The sequence below is a fragment of the Manis pentadactyla genome, chromosome 5 (genome assembly GCF_030020395.1).
Source record: "Manis pentadactyla isolate mManPen7 chromosome 5, mManPen7.hap1, whole genome shotgun sequence".
In the NCBI taxonomy this organism is placed as follows: Eukaryota; Metazoa; Chordata; class Mammalia; order Pholidota; family Manidae; genus Manis; species Manis pentadactyla.
This window is the reverse complement of record NC_080023.1, coordinates 104,785,648-104,796,312: the sequence shown is the minus strand read 5'-3', so window position 1 is coordinate 104,796,312 and position 10,665 is coordinate 104,785,648.

Below are 10,665 nucleotides of genomic sequence, written 5' to 3'. Positions count from 1 at the left end.
ACACCCATTTCTTTGAACTCTTCCAGATTCATGAGCAAAAAAGTAGAGTCACTTAATAAGCTGTTACTAAGGGGTCCTTTTTATTGTTTCAAGTAAACAGCTGAAAACTCAATTAGGTTCCCATTCAATTTTATAGAAAGCAAAAAAATTAAGACCTGTTTGACTTGCAGATGTATTTTTATGCATTATTTTGAAATATAAATCATATGTACCTTCTTCAAATTCTCTTGTCCACCTCATCCATTTGGTTTTGGTCACCAATTTATTTACACAAAGTCAGTCCTTTACTTTCATATTTGGATGAAACACTGTACTCCCAGGCCTGGCGCCTGGTTCTCTGAGGAGCCACCAAGGGCACAGCCCTGAGGGCTGGGAGGGCTGATGACGACAGAGGCAAGCCTGGGCCAGTGGGAAGAGGCCCTGGGAGGGGCTGAGGAGAGGACGACCTCTCCTCTCTCTCTCTCGTTTATGAGCTACTCTGAGTAGAAGTTCCTCTTTTAATTCTTCCAGAAAAGCCCAAAAGGTACTTTTCTTTTTGCTACACGACGATGAAATTGTGACTGCTAGTGTCTTGCTGTGATTCAGTGTGGTAATCAGCACAGCAAGACAGGTTTCCCAGCCTCACCCGTCCTTTCCCCCTACTTTCACTGCCTTAGTCTTATACGTCCCAAGTACAGTGTTAGGCTTCTCAAGAACTGTAGAAGGCTTGATTGACTTTTTACCCTGCTTGTGAGCTCCTAAGTGAACTGCCACAATTTCACACGTGCTGAGAGAAGACACCAGGCTCCTCTGTCAGAGACAAAGGACGACATCACTGACAGCACAGCAGGCAGTGTTAGCTCTCTGTTTACATTGGCTTCCCGTGCTCACCAGCTCACATGGGGGTACTGCACACACAGCAGATCTGTGTTATAGCTGAGAAACCATGAGCTTGGGAACTTTCGCTATTTTAAAGGCATTGGTACAAAACCTGTCAAACCTCATCCCCACAGGAAAGTATTATCATTACCATCTTGGTCAGAAAACAAATCTGTCTTCTGCAACCAGGGTGCTGACATTCCTACCTTCTAAGGCTGTCTGCTACACAAACATCCTTCAAAACATAATCTGGGACAAAAGCAGTCACGACTGTGTACAGCACTACAGAGCATTGCTCCTCAAGGAGTCTTTCATCTTTACCTGTGGAGACACTTTCTAAAGGACCTAAATTATGATACACCATCATTTTCTCAGTTTCTGGGTATTTTCCAACACTTCTGGATCCTCATTTCACCCTTTTGCACTATTCCATGCTGTGGGGGCTGAACTGCAAGGCCCTTTTACCTTCCCTTGTGTTCAGCCAATGAGACCTAAGAGTAGTTTTACCCCTTGCTCCTACCCTGCTAGGTCTTGGTGCTGGCCTCCTTCAGGTGGCAACTGATGTGAGAGCTGGAGTATATTTTATCCTTTGTCAAAAGGACATAGAAAATATATTTTTTAATTATCGAGTAAGATGAGGATTAACGTTAATTAGAATAAATCTTTAACAACATGACTTAAAAAAGATTTTAATTACTTTAGTGAAAAATATACAGTGACTTTGAAAGAGATCACATTAAAGTTTTATCTGGAGATTTTTCCCAAAATATTTTTTAAAGTTTGCTATTTCCAGAAAATACTGAATTACATTTTTAAGAAAAGCTTTCCTACTTTATATACTTGAGCTGTTCTTTGGTGCTGTCCAATACTAGAGAATTATTACTGAGAATAGTGGAAAAGGAATTCCATTACTTAAACATTTAAAAAAGTTCATTTGCAAGCATTTAATATTTGTTACTGATGCTCCTTCTTTTTTCCTCAGCGTACTCTTCCTCAGTAGCCATGAATTTTTGGAAATAGAGGAGACTAAAGAAGCAAACTTGATTAAAGAAAAATTGATATTACTCCCTTACTCTCTACACCACGTATCTGAACTCATCACATTATTAAGAGGAAAATATACCAGATTTACCACTAGGTTTTATCCTTAACAGAAATACGTATAAATTTTAAAAAGACTCAAGCCCCCTACATTCGCGCTGCTGTGATTAATCATTACAAAGCCTTCCCCTTTGATAGACACCTAGATTGATTTGCCATTCAGGCCATTCACCTTAATAAGATGTAAGACGAGGATGAGGAATTTGCATATCCTTTATGAGGTGGGACTTGGGTTTTGGGAACTCAGTGTGGTTTCCTGGCACATCAATTTTGGGGAAAAACTATATAAGGAAGTATTGGGAAATGTATTGTCATAAAGCCATCCATGCTTAGGTATTTTGTAAAGCTGATTATGGACTCACAGGTTGATGAGTATGTACTCACCATGCTAGATTGTACTTCTAAACATTGGGAGGCTTGCAAAAAGCTTATAAAAATCTTAAATTATCAAGTTCCTGTTTCACAAAAGCTCAAAGTTACCTCAGTAAAAGGATAAAATCTATTCTTAACGTCCTATTGAAAAATATAATACAGAGAACATAATGTTTTAAACCAAAAAAGGGGAGCAACCTGAGGAGTCAATCCATATCACCCTACCATATTTCTCAGGCTCAAAGTTCGTTTGGCCCTCCATTGCTCCCTTAATTCTCTGTCCAGCTATCTGTGTGCCGATGTACTGTGCTTGCTGGGGCAGCATGTCTTCCTCACGTGTTAGAACCGAGCGCGGATCGATGAGCCCATTATCCTGATCTCTTCTAGGGCATATTCTCAACTCTCCAAGACTGAGTCCACAAAACCTAAATGTTGTACACCCATCTCTTTTGTTCATAGGCTGTGAGAAAATGCATTAGAGAAACACAAAGCAAGCTCCTCTTTTTGCCACCCTGAAGGACAGAGCACCAACTATATTCAAAGCACTATGAAAATCCTGCCTAATTATCAGTTCTTTAAAACATAGGTATATTTTAACCTAATTGCTTTTATTGCATTGATGAACTGTTAATGAAAGTTGGCATGTTTCAGAGGTTCAAGGTTGTAACTCTAGGGAGAGGAAACCCTGGGGCAATGTACCTCTAAAAGCAAAATCAGTCAAAGGGACAAATGAAGTTTAAAACCTTTTTCACTGCTTACAAACTGCAGTCCGCGGCCCTCTCTTTCCTGCTCAGGCAGAAGTAAACAAGACTTGCCCCTAAGGTCTCAGGTTCAGATAAGCCCTTGGTTGCCCAGGTAATTACCCATTGATATGGAGATGAATGACTCTCCACCCCTGAGGAACACCTGTTGATATGAAAATGCACTAAAGCCAGGCAAGATATTCTGGAAATATTACAATTTTACCCACAGGCCACCCCTCCAGAAATCTTGCCTTACAATCTACTCGTTTCCCCTCTTCTGCAGTGGTCCCTCAGTGAGGACTGGACCATCATGACCAGACTAATGACATACAAAAGCAGCAGCAATAAAATCATGATAATCCTCAAGCTGGAGGACTCAGCTAGGTTCAAAGTCCTATGTAGATTAAGTCCACAGCTCCCCCATTCCATGGGCGGGCAGTCGCTGAAGAGGTAGAGGGTTCAGAGCAATGGTCACGTGGCAGCTGCAGCCAGGAGGCGCATCCAGGCCACAGGGGCTGTAGAAGAAAATAACCTTAAGGGCAGTAAGACACATGTTTTAATGATGCCAGCATAGGCAAATTCTTGTCCATCAGGTAGGATACATGCAAGAGAGTGGTCCTGTGATAAAAAAGTGGCAGGAATGGAATCTCATTCTCGTCTAGTATACCAGATTTTCACCCCTCTCGCTGTGGGAGTTACAGATGGGTCAATATATAGGGCTATGGGAGGTATATGCACTGGCCATAAAGATCAAATAAAACTTACCCATATGATGCTAGTGATGCCTGGACATTTTGAGAATACTGTCTTGATATTTGTGGGCCACTCTGCTGTTACTCCTTGAACACACATGAGACCAGCTTCCAGGCCTTTTCGTCAAGGTGCCGGGTGGGCCAGCCATCGCTGGTCCATGTTTCGGAATGTTCAGGGCCATGTCCATTTAACAGTATCTCCGGGGTTTAATTCAGTAGGGGTTGACAGCAGGATGTCGCTCTCCTGGCCACATCCTGGCTTCAATATCTCTTCTTTGGTTTGCACATACAATTGTACAGGAAAGGCAGCAATATGTGTTAGCATGTCCACAGGGCTCAAGGCTCCTTTTCGGGGCTTCCTATTCAAATGCTGTGGTACTGTCCGTAGGCAAACTGATCAGCCCCATAGACTATTGGTGTCCAACTTCACACCAGATTTCAACAAACCACTGTCCCTCTCTATCATGCCTGCCCCAGTAGGGTTATATAGTACATGAAATTTCCACTTTATTCCTAATTGCTGCACCCATCCTTGTAATGCATGTCCAGTAAAGTGGGTGCCCAGATCACTCTCAATCACCTGCAGCCAGCCATAGGCTGCAAAGAGACGCCCTAGGCCCCTCCTGGTGGTTTGCTGATCTGCATGACATGAAGGAAAAGCAACCAATAGTCCAGTAGCCGTGTCCACACAAGTCATGGCATACCGATGTCCTTCTGATATGGGCAGAGGCTCAATATAGCCTATCTGCCACCTGACAAGGGGTATTGATCCCCTTAATATCGTCCCATGATGCTGTGTGACTCGGTGCAAGTTCTTCTCAGAGCACCCAGGCACTGCTTCCGGGTTCTGCTGACTTCTTCAAAGGTCAATGGCAAGCTCCAGCGATGGGCTACAGACCACACTGTCTTCTGTCCTGCATGCAACTAACACTGACGTAATCATTGGGCTACATCAGAGGCACGCTTTCCTTCTAGTCAATGCGCCTGGGCCAATGTGTCTGATTCATCATTCCCTGGGAATGCCAAAGGCAAACGGCCAGTCACATGATATGCGGTAACTGTCTCAGTCTGACCAGAGGCCCACAGGTCTTGCCACAACTCTTGCCCCCAAAGGGAATAATAACCGACCATCCAGTTGGCATGATACCATGTCGGTAGCCACAGGTCAAGCCCCAATAGGCAGACCATCTGTCAGTGCAGATGACTATGGGGGAAGGCTCCTAGGTGATCATGAGGCACATCTGCCCATAACTCAGCCCACTGGCTCTTCTTCCCCTCTCCAACCTCCATCCATATGGTCTCAGTCTTAATGGAAAGCAACAGCCCTCCACTTTGGGGGATGCCCACGACTAGAGCTGTCTGTATAACAAGCATCTTCAGGTATAGGGGCTGTTCCCTCCTGATAAGGACTCTCAGCTACCAATGGCTCAAAAGCAAGTTCTTCCTGCTTTCCATTGGAATAGGTCACTGGCCCCAGTAAGCACTGGAGTTCTCCACTTAATGGGGCTGGTAGAGAGGGCACAGTGCTGGTGTAAATATGTGCCCCATTTGGCCAGTGTAGGCATCAGTGCCACGCCACTCTGTGGCCTTTGGTTCCAGTCTTGAACCCACCTTGCAATGGGATAGGTACTTATTACCTTGGTCAGAGCTGTTCCAGTGATGGGCTCCATAGCCAGCAAGGCATAGCACACAGCAGGCAGTTGCTTCTCTTATAAAGTTGTACTGGACCTCTGCTCCTTTCCATAGTAGTGACCAGAAACCAACAGGTTAGCATGTCCAATCAAGCTGTGGCCAAAGACCCCATCCATAACCATCTTTGGTTACATGAACATCTAGCTCACAGGGCCTTGATGAGTCCATCACATTCAAGGCCTGCACGGCCTTGACTGCCTCCTTGGCAGCAGTAAAAGCAGCTGCACATGTCTCATCCCAGTCCCACCGGATGCCCTTTCATACCAACCGGTATAAGGGCTTCAGAATTTGTGCCAAGTGCGGGATAAACACTCTCCAGTAGCCGCAAAGGCCTAAAAACTCTTGTAAGACTGCAACAGCGACAGGGGTGGGGAAAGCCTGGATCTTGTCTATGACTGCTTCAGGAATAACTTTAGTCTTACCTGACCAGACAACCCCCAAGAATTTTACAGACAAACCAGGTCCCTGAACTTTGGGGCTGTTTACTGCCCATCCTTTTTCCTGTAGATGTTGCAATAGCCTAGAAACTGCCCCTTCTAAATCTGATACAGAATTATATGTGAGCGTAATATCATCAATGTAGTGATACAGCCACACCGTTTGCAGTTTCTTCCATGTGGCCACGTCCTGGGCTACCAGTCCCTGACAGATGGTGGTACTGTGGAGGTACCCCTGTAGAAGGACAGTGAATGTCCACTGCCAGCCTCCCACATGAAGGCAAACTATTCATGGCTTTCCTGTGGTATGTCAAGAGAGAAGAAAGCATTAGCAAGTTCTACTACATAAGGATATGTTCCCAGCTCATGGCTGAGGGTGTCCAGAATGCCTGCTATAGAGGGGACGGCAGCATGCAAAGGGGGTGTGACTTTATTCAATTCCCTGTAGTCTGCGGTCATACACCAGGAGCCATCTGGCTTTTTCACTGGCCACACTGGGGATATTCTGGAAATATTACAGTTTTACCCACACAGGTGTATTGTACCATGTTTGATGGGTGGAGTCCACATTCAAAAATTCCAGATCTAAATTAGGATATATTTTAATTGTGCACCATTCCAAACCTCTTCAATCCCTCACTAGGATACACTGCCACCAGGTGGCAGGGGAATGCCGTCGTTTCATGAACTGAGCTACTTGGCAAAAACTCCTATTGTTAATTATTTTATTTGGTTTTCATTGTAATCTCGACTCAATGGAGAACAATATTGATAATGTGGTATTAATTAATAATTCTTAACAATAGCTAATATAAATTCCTATCCCCTTCTGTATCCTCATGGGATTTTAATTACACATCACTGTAACTCCAAACATTTTGTTTTCTGTTGCACTGACTGCAAGAGTGTGGTCTCTGGGGTTCCTAAAGACTCTTTCAGAGGTTTCACAAAGTCAAGAATATTTTCTTAATAGTGATAAGATATTATCTTCCCTCATCAATCTTATGCTGTCACAAGTGTACATAGAGTAGAGTTTTCCCAAGCTTACAGGTCATGAGATAAAATTATTCTGACATTAAAGGAATGTATTATTATTGTATGTTGGTATTTTAAATTTGCTTCATATCCAATGTGGTAAATATTGATAGATAAAAGGGAGACAGGGACTGTGGGCTTAGACAGAGTATAGTGACGCCCCCAGAATAGGCAAGGCAAGACCATCACAGTCAGAGCAATGTAACTACATGCAAAGAAACCCACTACCAAAACTCCGTGTTAAACATTAAGCTCTAGAGTCATTCTTAAGTGAGATCAGTTCGTATTTCCCAGATAAAGTATCTCAGCATAGCCCACGTTTTTATTATGCTAATCATTTGTAATCATGTGTAAGATTCACATTAGCATGCTAGAAGGCCCAGGCCTATATGCTGTTTTTCCTCCCTTAGACCTCATAAGGTGATTTGCAACCTAGGCACCTAACAGTGGCAAGCAAGCCCAGCCATAAACAGCACAGTAAAAGCAAGAAAGATTCCCTCTTAGGTTGCCTTTTAAACTCTTTAGCAAACAGACAATAATTCAGCCCACCTTGAGGGCAGGGCAGGCAGACTTGATTGATGATTGATATGCTTCCAGACCAAGAAAAGCTGCTATTCTGGGCAAGAAATCTGCAGTAAATTTCTTATGTTAATTTTGCAGAATTACCTGGAGGACTGATGAGAAAAGGCACTTAATGTCTCATCAAGGATGAACATTCTAAGACAACAAGTCCACACCCCTAAGCTCTTTATCACGTTCCCAAAAATCCTCAACTGCCTATAAAATCCCGAGACAAAGCACAACAATGGGTTCTCTTGTCCCCTCCTGGAGTGAGCCAGGAGCTCTGTCATCTCACTTTATCTCTAAATAAAAGTCTCTCCCTCACTCTTCTACCTTGAGTGTTTGCTAAGTTCATTCGTCAACTCTGCGAACAAGAACCCCGGCATCATAAGGAGTACTAAAAAAAACGTTCTCTGGGATCCTCAATAATTTTTGAGAGTCCTAAAGAAGTCCTGATATCAAAATAATTTGAGATTTGCTATTCGAGTTACACAGCTAGAATTAAAAGTTTATGTATTTTTCTCTCTCTCCTGAGGACAGGCATCTTGTCATATTCATCTTTGGAAGCAATCTCATTGAAAACCTAGCACAAACCGTGCATACTTGATACTCACTAAGAGTATACTGAAAAACAAATACTGATAGCGAAAACATGTTATTAGAATGAAACAGGTATTAATGGAGATGCTACACATTTTTTTAAGTTTACCCGTTAAAATTAAATAATAGAATACTCAAATATGTCTTTAGGCAAAAGCTTAAACCAAATATATTTTGGTCCCTCTCTCTCCAGTCTTTTACTATATTATTGAATAAAGTTGTCTTCTCTCCAAAAATCAAACATTAAAAAGATATTCTTCACATATGTCAGAATATATTTCCTACATATAAAGTTAAAATGTGTCTTCTTCCTCAGACATCAGTTCTCAGTTTTTATTCTAAAATTCTACTTTGTCACTTTTTAAAAATTAAAACACAACATAGCACTTTGCTGGTGAATATGATCTTGATGTCCTGTAAATATCTTTAATTCAAACTTTTTTTCAGTTAGCATACTTTAACATGGAGCATCATATTTTGATCACCCTTCTTTTCCCTATAAAAGTTACAAGGGTTTTACACAAATTTAAGTAAAATTATTAGAATCACTATGAGTTCTAATGTAAATATGTCAGAAACTATCAAAAGTGAACAGGAAGTCATGCTTTATTATGCATTGAGGACATAAGAAGTGTTTAAAATATCTGAAACAGAGACATCCTTATGGCACAATATCATGTGAAATCGATCCCTTGAAAAAGCAATTAGATGATATGAATAACTAGCATAATGAGAACAGACTTTCAACCACAGGCAGATACAACTTGCTCTGAGAAAACCTCTAAGCAGCAGCACAGCCAGGGAGGAACAGCCTTTTCGGGCTCCAAACCTACTTTCAGGAGAGGGTTGGGGATGACTCCTGACCATTATAGGTACAAATCTTCATTGAAATTATCAGCTGGTTTCACTCAATTCTTTTATCTAAAATACTAAAAAGGAATTCTTTACTTGGTCTCCCGTGTTAAAACACTGACAGTGACTGAATCCAAGCTATGGAGTGAGAAAAATATATAATAAAGTTTTCAAGAGTATGATTAAGTACAGGCGAAAATCTTATAAAAAATATTGTGTACTTCTGCCCATTCCTTCCATTCTTTCAAGCTAAGGAACAAGTTATTATACTCTCAACTTAAGGTGGGGGATAAGAAAACGTTTTCTAAATCGAAGAATCGCTTTTACTTATTTTTTTTTATCGCCCAGGTGTTTTACTGTAAATTAATTTCCTCTGTATTCCACACTATTCATATTTCATGAGACTCCCTAGAATTTTGTGGTGGTTGTTTAAATCAGGAATTGAAATAAGTACCAAGTATGCTTAGATTATTTAACTGCCATTGTTCTAAGTTTCAGTTTTTGGTAAAGATTCCCCATAAGTAATTTCTGTAGCTCTTGAGGTTTGTTCTTAGTTGTACAGAATTTAGTGAGCTTCTCACCCAGTATGTGCTATAAAGTCTTGCTGTTTTCTATATGTAACAACAAAACAGCAAAGCATATTGCCTGAAAATAGCTAAAGATTTTGTCATTTTTATGTGAAAACCTGTGAGGTGTTCCTGGATAGAAAATGCTGGGCCACGGTCTTTCTTTCCTGAATAGAAGCAAACCTCCTACACTGCGCAGCTCATGACAGGGTTCCCAGCTGGCCTCCCTGTGAGCCCATTCAGTGACCACTGCTTTTCTCCCGGCTCTGTAAAAAACAGAGGGCAGATCTCGCATATTTCCTCAACTTATTTGTGGGAAGCAAAATTCTAGTACTGACAATAAAGGGAGACTTAAGAATGTTTATTAACCAAATTTTTTAACTTCTCTACTCTCTGTATTTATGATTAACAGTAATCCTGTAATTGTAGTACCCCTTTACAATACCCAATTTCACCCAAGGGCAGAAGCAGGAATGAATCAGAGAGATACCCTATAAAAGTCAGGTGCTCTTTACCTTGTCCATTCTCTTCAAACCCTCTTATTGCTGTATGACAGAGAAGGCTGACTGAAGATTCGTATTTCCTCAAATCTCCTTTCATTTCCCTACTTTAGCCCCAAGCATCAAGAAACCACCCCAGATGTGATTTAGCGGAGTGGCCAAAAGTTACAGTAAGCAAGCCCGGCAGTGTCTCCCTGAGAGGAAGGAGGAACGGAGAGCAGTCATTCCGCCCTCAGACTGCAAATCACTCCTCATTCCTTCTGGATGTGTGTTCTCAGTAAGTGATTGGAAGGATGAACTGTCCAAATTCAAAGAGACAGGACGGGAAGGCACTAAAGGAGGATAAAACAAGCCATACGTGAATTAACAGAGATAATAAAGGCTGCTGACTGACTTGATAATATACTTTTGCTGTTTTAGTGCGGAGCTCTTTACGGGGAAGAAAATTAACCATTCTAACAAAATACTATGTGAATTCACTTAATACAAATGATGATGATGATGATTATAATTACAAAGATGGTGATGATAAAGGATGGTCTAACTCTGGTGGGAAAATACTCTCCCAGCCCGGGGCAAATTACCTTTGAAACCAA